The 19505-nt window shown below is 40.1% G+C and overlaps 1 protein-coding gene and 1 long non-coding RNA gene across 3 annotated transcripts in view; one reads left to right on the top strand and one right to left on the bottom strand.

Annotated features, from left to right (window-relative positions):
* The window catches only part of LOC148156088 (NLR family CARD domain-containing protein 3-like), a 434099-nt gene that overhangs the window by 18185 nt on the left and 396409 nt on the right, over positions 1 to 19505 (bottom strand). The gene's annotated exons all lie outside the window — the stretch shown is intronic.
* LOC148156098 (uncharacterized) overlaps positions 1 to 19505 on the top strand; it is a 369453-nt gene that overhangs the window by 41518 nt on the left and 308430 nt on the right. The window contains exons 3-5 of the long non-coding RNA XR_015764735.1: positions 1875 to 1976; positions 3395 to 3718; positions 3963 to 4016. This is a non-coding gene — a long non-coding RNA (uncharacterized LOC148156098). The remainder of the gene's footprint in view (positions 1 to 1874; positions 1977 to 3394; positions 3719 to 3962; positions 4017 to 19505) is intronic.

The following is a 19505-nucleotide window of genomic DNA, read 5'->3' as shown; positions in this document are numbered from 1 at the left end:
ATCAGATCCTTGCAATGTCATTTCTTCCCACTGAACACGTAGTATTTCCTGTCTGTGTCCTCAGTTTCCCAGCATGCCCTGCTGGAGTGGTGGAGGTTAATGAGGGGGCGGAGTCTGTCCTCCTGAGCTGCCGATACTCTGATCATTTGCCTGAAGAGCCTCACTGATGTGGAACCGCAGCGATCTCACTCCTAAATCTGTCCACCTGAGGAGAGAAGACAACGATGAGCTCAAAGGCCAGAACCAGAACTTTACAGGCCGGACCTCCATGAACCCTCTGGACAGCAGAACCTTCAGCCTGACTCTGAGGAAACCTCACCTGTCTGACAGTGGAAACTACACCTGCATCATCTACGACGGGAGAGAAGAACTGGAGCTGGCAGCCGTTCACCTGGAGGTCAAAGGTCAGATTAACACCAGATTCTAAAGCTACATGTTGTGAATGAATCTGTTGCAGTGAGAAAACTGATGATGATGGTTGTTGATCCTGGTCTCTGTAACCATGGAGACCAGCAGCAGCAGCAGCAGCATCCCAGAGTGAATGAGTGAAACCCATGGATGGATGAATGAGACCAAGGACTCAGAGGGAATCTATCAGCTGCTCTGTTTGCAGTAGAAACTTGATGTTCATGAAATTATTTGACAACAATTGTGGATAATTAGTAGAGTTGGATCAGGTGGTTTTATAACGAGCATTTTATTAGACTATGTAATCATACAAATCTAATAAAACAAAGTCAAACTAAATCAGATTTAGATGCTCAGATTGGAATCAACTGTAGAAAGACTTGAAGGAAATTCTCTCCTCTCTTGTCTCTTCATCAGTTTATGATTTGTTTTGTAAGCTTTGATTAATATCAAGTTGTAGTTTAGTCCTATTTCTACATTTGTGTTGCTTTTTTCTTCTTCCTTTATTATCTACATTTGACATGAATTGCATTTTGATGTAGTTTTGATCTGTAATTGTTTGTGTATTGTCTCGGCTAGGTCTCTTCAAAGGTTGATTTTTCATCTCACTGAGACACAATTGGTTCAATGAAGATGATATAAATAAATATACAGTAAATGTCATGTAAAAACAGCTGCTTGGTTTTATATCTTTAAATGAAAATCTTTTCTCTACTTGTGAAATTGACACAAATCCTTCTTTAAAAATGTCTGCCTGCTGATTGTGGACGCAGTAAACAGAGAAGACATGGCATCTCATTAACAGTCATCAGATATTTGCCTCTAATTTTCCAGCACAACACAGAAACTCAATGATATTAAATGTTGTAATAATTTCATGTCAGTTTCCTCCCCACTGGTTACATTTGATGTTTCCTCAGATGATCAGGAGGAGGTGGCGATGAATGAAGGAGCAGAGTCTGTTATCCTGCCCTGCAGAACGTCTGCTGACCTTCCTGAGGACACTTCAGTGGACTGGACCCGTCCAGAACCAGAACTCATGATGGTTCATGTGTTTTCAAACAGCAGCAGATCTGACAATAAGCAGGACAGCCTTTATGGCGGCGCACAGAGATGAATAAAGAGCTGCTGAGGACCGGAGACGCCAGTCTGACCCTGAGGGATCCCACTGACAGAGACAGTGGAAGCAACATCTGCACCATCTACAGGGGCCAGGACATCCTCAGACACACAGTGGTTCTGACACAGGTCAAAGGTCACAGAGACACAGCTGGAACAGAATCAGTTACCAATTCAATGACTTTATGTCATGTTTTGCTGATTCTATGTTGCATGACTTTGTGTTTAATGATGTGAAGCTCTTTGAAATGTCTTGCTGCTGAAATGACAAATAACATTTGATTGATTTGATCTACTGATGAAGGTCAAAGGTCAGAGGAAGGTCAAACCTCATTTGATTTCCACAGGAAGCTTTCCATCCTGGGCCACAGCTCTCCTGGTTCTGCTGGTTCTGGTTCTGATCGTCTCTGCAGGCCTTTTATTTCATCTTCCACATTATTTCATGTCAGGTGAGTCTCTAAACTTTTCTGCCTCTAAATGCAGATGGATAAAATGTGTCCTGTTATCAGAGGGTGGTAACTTTTCATCCTGTCAGATTAAGTCTGGTGTCATTGTAAAAATTCATGTTTATGACTCTACATTCAAAATAACATGTTTGTATTTTGTTGAAAAGCAAAGATCTGCATATTTTTCTCCTGGCATGGATTCACAATCTCAGACTCCTTCTGCAGGTCGTTTGATTCACCAACCAAACATTAAAACTCACCAAAAAATAAACGTCTCACATTTCTAGTCATCAAGAAAATTGTCACGTCTTCAGAAAAGCTGAAAAACTAAACTCCAAACTTTACCTGATAGCAATTCCTCATTAGATATAAAGAAGATCTGAGTTTTTGATGGAGATTCACTTCAATATGATTCTTTTATTAAATCATTTGAAAACAGCATTAAAAGCAGAAACAAAAACCAGGAGATGCTCTGGATTGTATTGCAAGATATTCCACCAAAGTCTGGATAAAAATCCCAAGTCAGCATTAAAATCCTGAGTCTAGTTGAGTAGAAGTCATAAAATGTTACATTTTAGTTTGAATCAAGTCATTTGGTCAAATACGCAAATTATTAAAAGACATTTTTAGATGAAAAATATATTTTAAAAGGTTTTGTTTGCTGGAGCAAATATCCAAACCCCTCTAACCTCCTGTGGCCTGGAGGGGGCGCACTGACCCTCTGTGGCTTTTACAAGGTTTTTATGTGTGTGGTTCTGGGAACTGACGGTCTGGCAGGACAAATCCCTGCTTCCCCATGTAACGATCCTCCTTAGCGTTATGCTAAGACCACAGGAGGGCTAACAGGGAGAAACCTCCAGTAGAAGCAGAAAATGAAGCAGAAAAAGTTCCAGTGTGAGCTAAACTGTCAACGGTTGTTGAGAAAGTAAATTTGCTAGAAACTTGTGAGGCCTGAGCAGGTGAAAAACATGTGTGGCAGATTGCAGGGTGAGCCTCCACATGGATCGGTAACATCTACCGTATTTAGGAAGATCTGCCAGCCTAGTTTTGGAATAATGACGTCTGAATAGCACTTTAAACTGAACCGAGCTCAGGCGGCACATGGAGAAGTTTGAATGGCTGTCAGGGCTGATTCCCACCAACGTTCATCAAAAACCAGCCCCAGTTCAGGCTCCCAGGCTCTCCTGGTGTTTGGAGCTAAAAAGACATCATATGATTGGACTGAGTTATAAATCCTTGAAATTAGAGCCTTTAGTGGCAGCGGGGGGTTCAGCTGTATAAGTTCAGCCCATGGCTGCTCAGGTGGCAGGTGAGGGAAATGGGAAAATAAGGATTTTTCACAGGCATTTTATTCTACAACAGTCGTATTTAAAGCGAGTGCCGTCGCTTTAAATCCGACTTTCTGCTTGTTGTTTCCTCAGAGTAGCAGGTTTGGCTGGAATATGGAGTAAAGTGGGTCCTGCTGCCCTGCAGAACCACAACCCGACTGCCTCACCAGGCTAAGGTGGAGTGGACAGATGGAGACAACAGGAAGGTCCATGTGTATCAGAACGGTTGTGACCAACCTGGAGAACAGGACCGGCTCTACAGAACCAGAACCAAGATGGAGGACAAGCTTCAACATGGAGACCTCAGTCTGACCCTGAACCACCCCACACCTGAAGATGGAAAGATTTACACCTGCAGCATCTGCAGCAGAGAGGAAACCATCCTGATGAAGAAACGGGTTCATCTACAGGTCAGAGGTCAGTGGTTGGACTCTGCTGCAGGGTTCTGGTTCTGTCCCAGTTTGATCAAACACTTTGGAGGAAGAGTTGATCTAGAACCTGTGAGTCAGGAACAGGATTAGTTCTCTCTGTTCCTGCCGGGTCAGTTGGACCCAGTGTTTGATTGATCTGTGAAGAACTGACCCTGATCTGGGTTCTGCTGGTACTGAAGGGGTCCTGGTGACCCTCGCCTCCCTGTCTCTGTCTTCTCTTCTTTCTGCAGGGAAGCAGCTCAGATCTGGCGACCTCTGACCTTCTGGACCAGATCAGCTCTGAGGTCAGAGAAGCTAAAGCTAATTTCATTTATGTAGCACATTTTCAGCAACAAGGCAAAGCAAAGAGCTTCATAGGAATTAAACAGGAAATACAGACAAAATAATAAACCAAGGTAAAGAGCAGAAGGAGAGAAATCTAATCATGTTGATCCAAAGGAAATAAACTAAATACTCCTCTTAAGGGTCACCAGGGTGGAAGAATCTGAGGTTAAAGGTCGTTGCTAAGGTGGTTTTTCTGGACTCCAAGTTTGATCTAGTCTCTGTTTTGGGTTGCTAGGTAAGTATAAGTAAGTGTTGCTCTAAACTTGTAAAAGTAATTAGTACTTTTACAAGTTTCTAAGTAATAAGAAAAACTAAATGTACTGGTTCTGGAGGAATTTTTCTGGATTCTCAGTTTGTTCTGATTCCTTTTCTGGGTTAACAGTGAGAACTGCACAGTTTCTACAAAGTAATAATGTAAAAACTCTCTGATGAAGGTGGAAATATCAGGAGAGAGTCCTCTAGAGTTCAGCCATCAGATTCCAGGTGACTTGGGAAGGGAGAGGAGACGGGAACGAGCCGTTTGTTTACATCTGGTCTCCAGGAGAGTCCAGATATCCAGAAGGCCACACAGATTCAGAAGAACAAATTCTCTTTAGATCTGGCAGACTTAACATTTCTGTCTGTCCTCGAGTCTTTAACCGTTATATCTCTTCTAGTTCATCCAGATTAATGTGGCCGTTCCACTGAACCAAAGCCAGCAGCTTCTCCAAGATCTATTCCATCCTGCTAGTGAGTTTTGGATCCTCAGCTGGGCTGCCAGTCTCAGCAAGACTCACATCCAACTTGGGTCCCACAAAATACAGTAGTCTGTCTGTGTGTTTTAACTAGGCCAAATCTGTCACAAATGTGTTGCTAAGCCAGAAATGCACAAGCTGCAAACAGCAGAAATCCTGTTATCATGAATAAATCCAGGTGAAACCATCCCATCATGTGTGTTCCTGCAGGACAAGAGGGTTCCCATTTGCTCCGTCTCCTGGAGAAAATTTGATCACTTGGATTGAGAGAGCAGTTAACCAGATGTATAATTGATAGATTTGGAGGATGTGCAAAAAAAGGCTCCAAAAAAGCAAGAAAGATCAAGCAGGGTGGAATGGGTAGGGAGAGGAGCAGAGGAAAAAGCGTCGGCCTTCACCGAGTGCTAGAGAGAAAAGTAGTGAGCAGAACTTCTGCTGCCTCTCCAGAAATGTTGGAGAAGAAGAACTGGTCGCTCATGTCCTGTTGGTAGGAAAAGATCAGCATCAGATGCTCCTCCCTGTAATCTGGCTCTGAAGAATCTGTGTGAGTCTTTGTTACAGCAGAGAAACCAAAAAGCTTCAGAGGGTCTCTGCTCTCTGCACTCTGAGAAACTCAAACTCTTCTGTCTGGACCATCAGCAGCCAGTGTGTCTCGTCTGCAGAGATTCAGATTTACACACCGAGCACAGATTCAGAGCCATCGATGAAGCTGCTCAGCAACACAGGAAGAAAGTTCAGGAAACTCTGGAGCCTTTAAAGGAGAAGCTGGAGCTCAGGAAGAAAGTTCAGGAGGAGTTTGATCAGACAGCAGAACACCTGGAGGTCCAGGCCCGACACACAGAGAGGCAGATTAGGGAGCAGTTTAAGCAGCTTCATCAGTTTCTAGCAGAGGAAGAGGAGGCCAGGCTGGCTGCACTGAGGGAGGAAGAGGAGCAGAAGAGAGGGATGATGAAGGAGAAGATGGAGGCTCTGAGCAGAGAGATAGCAGCTCTTTCAGACACAGTCAGAGCCACAGAGGAGGAGCTGAGAGCTGCAGACGTCTCATTCCTGCACAACTACAAGGCTGCAGTGGAAAGAGTCCAGCGCTGCCCCCTGCTGGAGGATCCACAGCTGCCCTCAGGAGCTCTGATAGACCAGGCCAAACATCTGGGCAACCTGGCCTTCAACATCTGGAGCAACATGGAGACCATGGTGACCTACACTCCTCTGGTTCTGGACCCAAACACGGCTGCTAAAGAACTCCATCTGTCTGAAGATCTGACCAGTTTGACTGGAGGAGAGAAACAGCAGAGAAAGAGAAAAACAAGAAAAAGGGTCTAGAATACCTGGTGCAGAAAGGAGGCGACCTGTTAAACAGCCTTTGGTGAAATATTGGCTGGACGGAATAAATGATGCTGAGGGAAAACTGGTTGAAACTAAACTAATCCTGCACAATTCACTATATTCACATGTGGTAACATTAACTGTATGAAGGATGAATGAAATTACATAACAGGTTTATAAAACTTTATTTTATAAACAAAATAAAGTGACATCTAATGGGTTGAAGTATTTGAAACTCAGCTTAGCTGTAGACATGGTTAAATTTAAACTTAATGAAACTTTAAAAATGAGGTTTATAGCAGACTTGAACTTTATCATGGACTCATCAAAATGTTTCTCTTTTATTATCTGATCAAAAACAGGATTCCTGTTTATGTGAAACTTGGTCACCTTAAAATGTCTAAAGAGGGAACAGAATTGGTAAATGAATATGAATATTTGTATGAATTAAAAGGTGATTATGAAACAGCTCCGGATTCAATTAAGGTTCATTACAAAATATTCTTGACTCAAAGACAATTTATGATTCTGAATCTACAGTAAATAATTCGGTTACCTTACTTCAAAATGGGAATGTTGGAAAAGGAGTAATCACATTTCAGCTTTGGTTTAAGACCAGAGAGCATTTATTACAAGATGCTTCATTTAGTTTGACATTTTTTTCTTTTCTTTTCATTTTTATTAATATTATTGTTTTTATTTTTTCTAATAACAGACTAACTAATTTACTAACAGAACTAACTGTTGTTTTCAAAACACATGTGTGTTTGGTAGAAAGGCCCAAATTGGACATGAAGCTTTTAAAGTGGATATGATAATAATTGATTATGTAAAAACAAACTGAATGGATAACAACTGGCTCACAACATTTGTGTGGCTTAAATTTTGATTGAATTGATACATAAATTCAAGTCCAACAAAACATTTGATTTGAAACGCAAAGACATCTTACAGTACTGCAGAATCTTTGTCTACAGTTTTTGCTCCTCTGCCTAAATTGATCAATTTTTCTTTTGTCAGTTCAAAGTAAACATTGACACTGCTTTTTAGGAAAGCAATCCAAGTTCTGATCTGAACTCGTTAAAATAATGAAGCTTTTGGCCTTTGCAGTTCAGTTTCAGTTGGACATTTTAGACATATGTAAAAAAAAAAGAGTCTCTGAACAATATTTTGTTTGGTTTCTATTTACATAAGAAAACAAAAGAGGGAAATGATGAATGATAAACATAAAACATTTCTGATAAATCTTTACATTTAGAACATTTCTGATAAATATTTACATTTAGAACATTTCTGATAAATCTTTACATTTAGAACATTTCTGATAAATCTTTACATTTAGAACATTTCTGATAAATCTTTACATTTAGAACATTTCTGATAAATCTTTACATTTAGAACATTTCTGATAAATCTTTACATTTAGAACATCTCATCGTCTACTTTCAATTCTAGACAGAAGATTTGGAAAACTTGTGACACCCTGGAATATTATAGTTTTGGATAATAGTAACAAATGCAAAATTGCTTTCAAATTTTTAAATTATATCCACAAGGGGTGGAGAAGAAAGAGACTCTAGTTCCTAGTCGATTTATAGATATGGTTAATTATGAATTTATTCATGTGACATTGGTATATTGTGAGTTTATTTAATGAGCTCTTACAGTGCCTTCCTGCATGACTGAAATACAGAGTCATATAGAAGATCTTACTAAATTAAAATCGGTAATTTAAAACTGAATAGCTTCAATCAATATCTATGCCATGTTTATTTAAATGTTCATGAATTTCCTGCATCACCTCTAATTTTAATTGTATAAAGTTACAGTTGGATGTAATTGTTATCATTAAGAAAATTTCGGTTAAAAGTACTATAAACTTCTACTGAGCCCCTTTAGGGAACACGGGCAAAAATTCAGATAAAATGTAAAATGTTTTAAAAATTCTAAAAAGAAAACCAGACATAAATACAACACTCAGCTGTTTTGGAAAATATCAGGATAATGGTAATATTTTCATTAATGGTATAAAGAATATTTGATTACAGTTTTCTTTTTGACCTAAATTATTAAGGAAATTTAACTAGTTGTCTTAAAGCGTGGCAATTTCACAAAGATGCTTTTGTGTAGACACTATTAACTTAATTATTTTATATATGCATTTGAATAACCAAAGTGCTACACGAAATCAGTACTCATCACTAGCTAAGACTAATGGGCTACATCAAGCTGGTATTTAACACTAGCTAACACTAGCACATAATACCAACATAGCACATATTAGCAACTAATGCCAAAGCGCTAAACCATATCTATTTTATTTATAAAGCACTTTAAAACAACCACAGCTGATACAAAGTGCTGTACATCAAAACACAACCTCAGTATTTATCACTAGCCAACTCTAATGCCCTACACCAAACTGGTATTTTCCATTAGCTAACGCTAGCACACTATATCAACAAAGTACATATTAGCAACTAAAGCCAAACCGCTACATCAATTCGGTATTTATCAGTAGCTAGTTGTAAAATGCTACAACAACATGGCATTTACGACTGGCTAGTGCTAGCGCACAATAACAACATAGTACTTATTAGCAACTAATGCCAAAGTCATACACCAACTCAGTATTTATTACTAGCTTACTTCAATGCCCTCCAGAAACTGGTATTTGCCAATAGCTAACGCTAGCACACAATATCAACATAGTACATATTAACAATTAATGCCAAAGAGCTACACCAACTCAGTATTTATCACTAGCTAGCTGTAAAGCGCTACAACAACATGGCATTTACGTCTAGCTAATTCTACAGCACAATAAAAACATAGTATTTATTAGCAACTAATGCCAAAGTGCTACACCAACTCAGTATTTATGACTAGCTAACTCTAATGCCCTACATCGACCTGGTATTTAACACTAGCTAACACTAGCACACAACACCAACATAGCACATATTAGCAATTAATCCCGAAGCACTACACCAATTCAGTATTTGTCAGTAGCTAGCTGTGAAGCGCTACAACAATATGGCATTCACGAATACCTAATGCTGTAGCACAATAACAACATAGTAATTATTTGGAACTAATGCCAAAGTGCTACGCAAACTCAGTATTTATCACTAGCTAGCAGTAAATAGGTACAACAACATGGCATTTACGTCTAGCTAATTCTACAGCACAATAACAACATAGTAATACCCGACACCACACTGGTATTTACCACTAGCTAATGTTGAAAATGGATCAAAAATGTGCCGCACACCGACCAGAAAATCAGCCAACACAAGCATTCAGACTTTACTTGTTTTATTCTTTTTTAGCGCTAAAAAAGGAGACTAGGTGTGAATGTGACCGAGTCTATACAGCATCTGATCAAAAACGGGAAGATTCGTTTACTATACTACGGATGCACCTGGTGGTCATCTGATGTCTTACGTCATTTGCATCAACTAAGTTTTTATTTCCTGGGAGACGGGAGTCTGAGGATTTTCTATAGATAATACAACTACAAGGGCCTTTTGTGTGAAAATATGGGAATGTAGTGTGTGAAAGCATGTGAATGTTTTTGCCCTTGATAAGCGCCTCAACAGCTCCCCCTTTTGGTCTCAACGAGACCACATAAAACAAGAAAAAATGGAAAATAACGAAAAGAATAAAAGAGGGCGGCTGTACACCCTCGAGTAGACACTGTCCCTTCCGGAAAACTTCCCCCTGAGGCTTCGTCCTCCCACACCCTCCACCAATGTCTTTATTTCATGTCATTTCATTTCATCACATATTTTGGGGGTAAAAACGGACAGGGCACCCCTGGCCTCTCAGGCGGTGGAAAAAAATCACAATGTCCCCCTTACAATCTGGAGAAATGCACAAATGGAAACAAAATTGTTGAAGGGTGTTAGGTTTTAGGGAAATATTAGTCCATGGCATGACTATGTCGGCTGTTTTTTATATATATATATATATATATATATATATATATATATATATATATATATATATATATATATATATCTTTATTTTCAATAAAAATGTTATCCGTAGTGTCGTGTCCAGAATATCATTGCACTCTCTGAAACCAAATATTGTCATTATTACTTCATATGTCTGATTTTGCGTTATTCATGCTGTAGTTACCTCAGGTCAACGCCATGCCACAGGAGGGTAATGAACTCAAAAGAGCAAAGTCTAAAATTTTGTTAGGTTTTGTATTTTTTTTGTATTTTATTGTTAGTAATTAAAAACAAGGTGAAAAGTCACAGTTACTAAGTTGTTAAGTTCTACCAAAGTGCTAAGTGAACAAAATGTTAGGATAATATGTGGAACTTAATAAAAATGCAATAGTGAAGTGTTAGGTTAAAATTATTTGTAAAATCAGTGAAATGTTAGGTAGTTTGCAAAAATGAACACATTGTTAGAAGAATAAAAGGTGAGATCAATATCTTTCAAAATTTAAAAACCAAACGTGAATGAACCTCAAGAATTCGAACTTAATGAAGTAAAAGTAGAAATGCATAAAACAAGGTGTTAGTCTTATAAACCAAACTTAGTGAAATTTCTATGTAATATGTAAAAGTTAATGAACTACGGAAAGGATGCAAAGTTAAACGGAATGAAATGGTAAGAAAAGCTTAGAATTCTGAGTATTGAAAGGCACAAAACAATGAACACATTTATAAAACATCAAATCAATACAGTAAATCAGGATCAAAGGCAGTACACTCAAAATATACTGGCATGTTTAAACCAGGATTAAAAGTAAGTAAAAATCTTTTCTGATCAAACTTTAATCATTGTAATGAAATCAAATCACTGCAGCCTCTCTATAGCGAGACCTGTCAATGTCAAATCAGTTTCTGCGTGTGTCCAGATGTAGAGCCGGCCGATTGGAAACCCCGACAGTGCCTGGAAGGCTTCAGTGTGGTGTTTCGGGTGTAACTCGGTCCACCAAGTCGTGGAAGGCGCCCACAGTGTCACACCCCGGCACACCCAGAAAGGATTGGACTTCATTCTGCAAGGAAAAAACAACAAAAAGCGAAATCAATGGATTATATAAAGAACATTAAAGTGAAGGAAAAATTTTCTTTTGCCACTGGATACTAGTACTGCCCTTAAACTCTGGAAATCTGGAATTTCACGGTTCTTTCACGTCTCTGGGAAAACATCTGATAGGCAGGTGGATTTCCATCACTACCGCTGCCTTTCTCTATGGTTGAGGTGATGCACCGCACAGCCAAGGACCTCAGACAGGGGACACAGCAGCATCCACAGGTGATCAGGAAGGCAAAGAAAGTCGCTGCAGATATCAGTAGAGAGATAATAATGTCCTTGTACTTCCCGAACATGTTTGTGAACCATTGATCCAAGGGGTTGGTCACTCCAGACTGCTCGTGTATGGTTTTACTCAGGGCTTTCAGTCCTTCCAACGCCTTGGTCACCTTGCCATCAGGAGAGGTATGATTTGGCACAAAGACACAGCACAAATCGCCAAAAATTGCACACACCCCCCCCTTTTCAGCTAGTATCATGTCTATTGCTATCCGGTTGTGGACAGTCATCAATGAGGTGGGGGCTAATTGTCCAGCCAACCCTTCAACTGCATCTCTAGTCAAGTTTGTGAGCATGAGCGTGTTGTAATGAACGTAATTGATCCTATCTACGTTTTTGTTGGGTGTTACAAATAGAAGAAGACTTTCAAAACCTGCTGCAACCTGGTCTGCTAGTTTGTATTGGTCTGGAACCCCTCGCGGAACACCAATGCTGTCAATATATGTGGGTGAGTTTGCCTGCAAGTCAAAGACGCTGCACTTTTTACATGAAGAAATGCTGTCATCCACCGGTTGTTTTTCTCCCATCATGATCACATGTGCTCTAAGTCGGACCATGGCACAGACCCCCCTCATGGTTGGCTCAAGTCTCACAAATAGTTTGCTTCCTCCGCAAAGGTAGAATAGCCCGTCTCTGGCCCATGTACCTATTAAATGTCCTGGGAGAGTGGTTTTACACCAGCTCGCATCAATCTGGCCTACACGGACATTACCTGTTGTTAAATTGAAGCAGACATAATTATCTTTGACTGGGATAGCTGGCACCGTTCGGGTTCTGTTGTTAACTGGCGGAAATAACGCTGTTTAGTTTTCACATCCGGAGGGTTGTTTCATTTTAGTCATGCTAAGCATACAGTTAAAGCCCCAATCATCAGATTGAATCAAAGGTGCAGGTTCGGTATACATTTTAGGCCGCCCTGCTGCGCAGGCCACGCAGTTAGACATATGGTGTTCTCGAACTATTGCTGTTAACCAGTCTAACCATAAATTGGTTCCTGTATAACCGGTAGCTAACATTAGCACGTCAGCAGGGGTCAATTTAGAGTAGTCAAAGTAATCACATTTCCAGTTTGCTTATCTAGAAATCCTGAATCACTAATTTCATGGGAGGAGTCAGAATCGTTTTTTGGTGGTGTCAGGAGATTAATTAAGATGACTTTTAGGGGGTACCCTCCGCTTGCTTCAACCCCCAGTGCAATGTACATCCGGTGAGGATTGCCGTTGTATAGTGACTTGTGTACGTCATGCAAGGCCAAAATGAGTGGGTTATCTGTGTGTGAATGAAGTCTGGAAAAGGAGATCTTAATTACCTGAGCACTGGGCAAATGGGAGTGTGTTGGGGTCCACCACGCCCCTGTGTAATGAGTGACCCTGTCCCAGCTAGGGCAAAGTTGACAGCAAGGACACCACCCATTCTCGCAAGCTTCGTAGCACCTGTTAATGTTAGAGCTCATACACAGATACACCTCCCAGCTTTTCCATCCCAATGGATTACCCCCGCAGTCAATAATGTCACATAAGTCAAATTTAAATGCAGTGTCAGAGCCCTTGTAGTAGTTCAATGTCAGTACAGGTTGTTGGTTTTTTGAGCTGCGTTTGCTGCCGTCAGTCGCATGTTGTGAAGGGATGTCTCTAGGTACTATACGGTGTGATGTCAGGGTCGTCTGTGTGTTATTCATCCCATGTACCCGTATGTACTCTAAGCCAAAAACCATCCATGTTACCACCAGGCTTATGGTGCCCAACACTGCTGCAGTGTACCAAGGGTGTGTCTGAAGCACCCGGCTCATGGATATGCGAGTGGGTGGAGGCATGTTAGGTGTGTGTTACCGTTGCTGGTTCTGGGGCGGCTGCACACTGTGACCAATGGTACCAGGTGTCACCTTTGGTTTTAAGTTTTACTGCGTGAGCCGTTCTCTCCACCACTTGGTAAGGTCCAGTGAACCTAGGTTCCGTCCACTTTCTTTTGATGACTTTTAGCCACACCCACTGGGTAGTGGGCTCTGTGAGAGTCCCTCTCTCTGTGCGTTCTCCTTGGATCCTACACCACTCTTTCTTTAAAGTCTGTAACTGAGAAAAATAGTCTTTCCTCGTTAGAGGTTGTAGGTCACCTGGATCCAGTGTTGGCGGTCGGGGTCCTGGGAAGCTTTGTCCAGTGTTGATCTCGTACGGTGTCAATCCTGTCCCGGAGTTGACCGAGCACCTGATGGACATCAAAGCCAGAGGTAATGCATCAACCCAGTTTAATTTGGTCTGTGCACAGATTTTAGCCAATTTTGTTTTCAAGTTTTGGTTCATTCTTTCCACCTTCCCTTGAGATTGGGGATGATAGACTGTTCCAAACCTGTGTTTGAGGCCGAGATGGGCCTCAACTGTTTGCAGATCCTTATTTTTAAAATGGGTTCCATTGTCTGACCTGATTCTCTCTGGGAATCCATGTCTGGGAATGTAGTAGTTGATCAGGCATTTTATCACTGTTTTACTGTCCTCTTTTGCCGCTGGCCAGGCCTCTGGCCAACCTGTGAAAGCATCAACACACACCAGCAAATATCTTTTTCCTTGCACTGTGTTCACCATGTCTGTGAAATCCAACACAATTTCTTTCCCTGGAGATGTAAGTGGAGGAAACTGTCCCTGTGGGGGATTCATAGTTTTCTTAGGATTGAACTGTCCACACATTTCACAATTTTTCACAAAATGTTCCACCATGTCGATCATGTAAGGGTGCCACCATTCTTTGAGGTTGTGCAACATCTGTTTAATTCCCACATGTCCAACCCCATGAGCTTCCTGAAACAGCTCCTGTTTCCTCCCAGGGGGCAGAAGTAACCTGCCGTCTGGGCCCCTCCAGCATCCATCTGTTTCAGTGGCCCCTCTGTGTTTCCACGTTTTTCTCCTCTGGAGATGCCCCCTTTTGACATCTTTTCACCTCTTCCAGAGTCAGTTTGTCTTTTAATTCCTCCTCAGAGGAACACACCATCATGAAATCTTTGTAGCCTGCAGCCATTTTTGCTGCTCTGTCGGCTGCCTGGTTGCCTTTAGCAACCAATGTGTCTGATAGGTCATGACCTTTACATTTTATGACTGCTACTCTTGCTGGTAACAGTAATGCTTCTGCCAATTCTTTTATCTCACGCTCATGTTTTATGGGTTGCCCACTTGCAGTCAAAAATCCTCCTCTCATCCATTGGCAAAGTTCCACATGCACTGTCCCCGCCACTTAGGCTGAATCTGTGTATATGTTTGCCTGTAACCCTTGTGCGAGCTTTAACGCTTCCGCAACTGCTTTTATTTCTGCCCTCTGTGCAGATGCTGCTCCTTCCAGTCTTTCTGCTTTTCTTGTGAGAAAGCCTGCTTTTGTGCTTTCTACTACTGCAAAACCAGCTCTTAGTTCTTGTGTGTGGTGTCTGTAACAACAACAGAAGACTATATATACACCCTTCTGTCAAATTTTAATCGGATGATTGATTGATGGCCTTAATTAATTGATATTAATTGATATCAACCCCCCTCCCCCCATGGGAACTATGTGACCTCTTGACCTCCCCCCATGGGAACTATGTGACCTCTTGACCTCCCCCCATGGGAACTATGTGACCTCTTGACCTCACCCCTCCCCCTCCTATGGAAACTATGTGACCTTGTGACCCAAAAAAATAAAAAAATAAAAAAATAAATAAATAAAAGTGAATATTGAATAAATAAATATATTCTAAACCATGTTGAATTAGATTAGGAATTTTGTAACTACCTCTGGTTTTAAACAGATTGTCTTCTTGATACACAGTGCTGGAATTAAGTGCCTTTAACTCTTGTTCCAAAAGAGAGACACAGACTGACAGAGAAACCAGAGACCTACCGCGCGTGCCTGCGTGTGTATCTGTCCTCAAGGAGGAGGGAGGGGGACCGAGGAGAGTCTTACTGCTGCGTGTGTGCGCATGCATGTCTGTCCTCAACTATGCGAAACCTGCAGGATACATCTGACATTTTATTCTGTCAGTTATTTGGTATCAGACTATAGATAAGTGCTGCATCATGATATTTAACAGGACATGAGAAAAAACTTAGAGCATGGCAGATAGAACTGCCCTTTGATCCTACAGCCTGTGATGTCCTCAACTATGCGAAATCCTAGATAGAACTGATCTTTGCAGTTATTTGGTATCAGACTATAGATAAGTGCTGCATCATGATCTTTAACAGGACATGAGAAAAAACTTAGAGCATCTGTTCTTTGAGCCAACATACGGTGAAACCTGCCTCATACTCTTTTTTTTTTTAAACTTTATTTTTAAGCATTTTTAGGGTTTTTTTAGTACACATACACATTTGGAACATTCAGATCCCCCTTTAACACAGAACACAGAGCATTCAAGTTGACAGGTGCAGTCATAATAATCAACAAAAAACGGTAATTACATCTATTAACAATTATTATAGAGGTTTCAGTTTTTTCCAATATTTGTTGTATTTGTGAGTAGCCAGTCTTAATGAGAAAGTCAATCTCTCCATTGTATGGATCTCCCCGACTATCTCTCTCCATTCTGAGATCGTTGGCGGTTCTGGGTCCAACCACCTGCGGGTTATCGCTTTCCTTGCTCCTGCTAACAGTACCAGGAGCAGATATCTATCCGATTTCTCCAATGTCTGGGGTAGATCACCCAGGAGTACCACAGTAACATCATATTGCAGGTTCAGGTCCATTTTAGCATTGATTTCCCCTATCACCTCCAGCCAAAAGGGTGTAATCTTTGTACATTCCCAGAAGATATGAAAATGTCCCGCAGACTCGTTCCCACAATTCCTCCAACATTTTGCTTTTTCAGTGTTGTTACAGTGTTTACCTCTAATGTTCGGTGTAATAAAAAAACGTACCATACATTTCCAGGTAAATTCCTTCCAGAGGCCTGAACTTGATGTGTGAATCACAGAGTTACATATATTTAACCAAGCATCATCAGTTATTTTTATTTTAGCATCTTTTTCCCATTTTACCTTGATATATGTTGTATCACGTTTCCTTCCCAATTGTAGGCATGAATATAGTTTGGATATTATTTTTTCAGGGGATCTTCCGTTACTTGAATCCAATAGGATTTTAAGTATACCTGTCTCTTCTTCATCCAGGCGCTTTATACTCTTATTGTAGTGGTGTCTTAGTTGGAGGTACCTATAAAAATCTGGTTTTTCCAAGTTGTAGTTATTTTGAAGTTGTATAAAACTTTTTAATTCGTTATTTGTAATCTTCCAATAACTTGTTATGCCTTTTTGAGCCCACTGCATAAATCTTCTATCCAATCTTGATGGGGGAAAATCTCTATCGTAGGCAGGCCATCTCAAAATACGGGCATTTCTTTCAATTTGTACTTGTTTTGATATTTTATACCAAACGTCCAACGGTACCTTTGTCCATAAGGGTATTAGGTCAGAGTCTATGTGTTTTTTAATGAGATAACGATCTCCGAGCAAGGATTGTAGGGGTGTGTTAGTGTAAGACATGTCTATCTCTTTCCATTTTGTTTCACATGTTGGGTCACACCAACCAACTATCACTCTCATCTGTGCTGCTCTATAATAGTCTTCCATATGTGGTAACGCCCAACCACCCTTTTCCTTTGATATTTGTAGTGTTCGAAATCTTACTCTGGGTTTTTGTTTAGCCCAGATAAAATTTGAGATTATTCTATCCCAGTTGTGGAATTGTCTGTCGGGTATTTTTATAGGCAGAGCCTGAAAAAGATAGAGAAGCCTTGGTAAGAGGTTCATTTTTATTATATCTATTCGATTATATAGATTCATAGTTAACAACGACCAACGTTGGAGATCCGCCTTAATCTCTTCTGTCAGTGGGGTATAATTGTATTCAAAAAGGTCAGTTAACTCCGCTGGGATATTAACCCCAAGATATTTTATACATTTATTGTCCCAACAGAATCCGGACAGCTTCTGGATTCTTAGTGATGGTTGGTAATTGAATGAAAGGGTTTGTGTTTTCTGCAGATTTAATTTATACCCAGAGTACATGCCAAATATTTTCAATAGGGAGAAAAGGTTAGGTAGGCTGGTCTCCGGGTCAGTTAGCGTCATGAGGATATCATCAGCATAGAGGCATGTCTTGTGCTCAGTGCCTTTAATATTTACGCCCTTAATATTCTTATGTTCTCTGATGGCTTGCGCTAGAGGCTCAATAAAAAGCGCAAACAATGTGGGGCTGAGGGGGCAGCCTTGGCGGCAGCCCCTTTCTAATTGTATTCTATCCGTTAAGTCCCCATTAATCTTAATCCTGGCAGAGGGAGATTCATACAGAGACCGAAAACAGCCTATAATTTGATTATTAAAGCCAAATCTTTCCAATGCTAAATAAAGGTAATTCCAATACACTGAGTCAAACGCTTTTTCTGCATCCAAGCTGATGGCTATTGATTCTATGTTTTTCATTCTGCCTATGAGATGAAGAGCTCGTCTCACGTTGTCATGAGTTTGTCTGTTATGGACAAAGCCAGTCTGATCTGTGTCTATAATTTCTGGGATTATAAATTCCAGCCTTTTAGCCATTATTGTTGCAAATATCCTGTAGTCAATGTTTAAAACAGATATTGGTCTATATGAATTGCACTCCATTTTATCTTTTCCCGGTTTAGGGATCACTGAGATTATTGCCCTTTTCCAAGATGGCGGTATTTCCCCTCCAGAGAGTACATGGTTAAAGCATTTCCCAAGCAGTGGGATGAATAGTTTTCGGAAGTGTTTGTACCATTCTGCCGGATAGCCATCCTCACCTGCCATCTTATTCCCTTTCATTTTTGAAATTGCTTTATGAATCTCCTCCTCAGTTATTTGTTGTATAAGTCTATTATTTTGATCTATTCCTATTGATGGTAGATCCAGTGAGGAAAGAAACGCCCTCATTGATGATGGGTCTACTTTATGAGGTTGGGTATACAATTGAGTATAGTATAGTTCAAAAGATTTTTTAATGTCTTTCAGAGAGTTGTGTATCTTTCTATCTGTTGGGTTTTTAATTTTCTGTATAAATCTATCAATCTGTTGTTTACGTATTCTCCAGGCAAGTAATTTCTTTGATTTGGGTCCATTTTCGTAGTAATTCTGTTTGATAAATCTAGCTTTTTCCTCTATCTGGTCCTCATATAAACAGTTTAGAGTCTGTCTTGTTTCCATTATTTTAAGTAAAGTATGGTCATTGTTACTTTCCATATGCTCTGCTTCTAGAGATTTTAATTTTGTAGTAAGATCTTTTAAACATTTCTCTTTTTCTTTTTTTTTATAGGAGGACCACATAATTAATTTCCCTCTCAAAACAGTTTTTGCTGCGTCCCACAGAATACAGGGGGAAATGTCCTCTGTGTTGTTATGGTCCATATAGTTTTTAAATTCTTTTTCTACAAAGCTGTCAAATTTAGTGTCGTTTAATAAATTAATGTTGAGCCTCCACAAAGTTTCCTTGCGATCATTATCTAGGTGAAGTGTTATATATACCCCTGCATGATCAGATATATCTCTGACCCCTATGTCACAGCTTATTATTCTATGTTTATCGACTTTTTGTATAAAGAAATAGTCTAATCTTGAATGCATCTTATGCGAATGTGAGAAAAAGGTGTATTTTTTATCTTGAGGGTGTAAGTTCCTCCATACATCCAGCAATCCTGTTTCTTTAAGCATTCTTTTTATGTATATTGTTTCTGTCTGGGAGTTTGTATTTCTGCTGGACGAGTCCAGATAGGGATTTAAGTGAACATTCCAATCTCCCCCGCATATCAGTATCCCAGACACTTCTGTTGTAATCATGTCAAAAATTTGCCTAATAAGCTTTTTATTATTTCCGGGTGGTCTATACACATTCAATAAGGTAACTTCTTTATGATCTATGTATCCCTTGACTAGTATATATTGTCCTTCTTTATCCTTGATTTGTGAGGTGAATTGAAAATTCAACCCATTAGATAATAAAATTGCTACTCCTCTAGAGCTATTTTTTGTACATGGTGAAAAGTATACATTTTTAAACCCCATTTTGGTTAGTTTTTCATGTTCC

The sequence above is a fragment of the Poecilia mexicana genome, unplaced genomic scaffold (assembly GCF_051168715.1).
Source record: "Poecilia mexicana isolate PSO_F unplaced genomic scaffold, ASM5116871v1 scaffold_12, whole genome shotgun sequence".
NCBI lineage: Eukaryota > Metazoa > Chordata > Actinopteri > Cyprinodontiformes > Poeciliidae > Poecilia > Poecilia mexicana.
The sequence above is the reverse complement of the archived record's forward strand: the minus strand, read 5'-3'. Positions and strand labels throughout refer to the sequence as shown.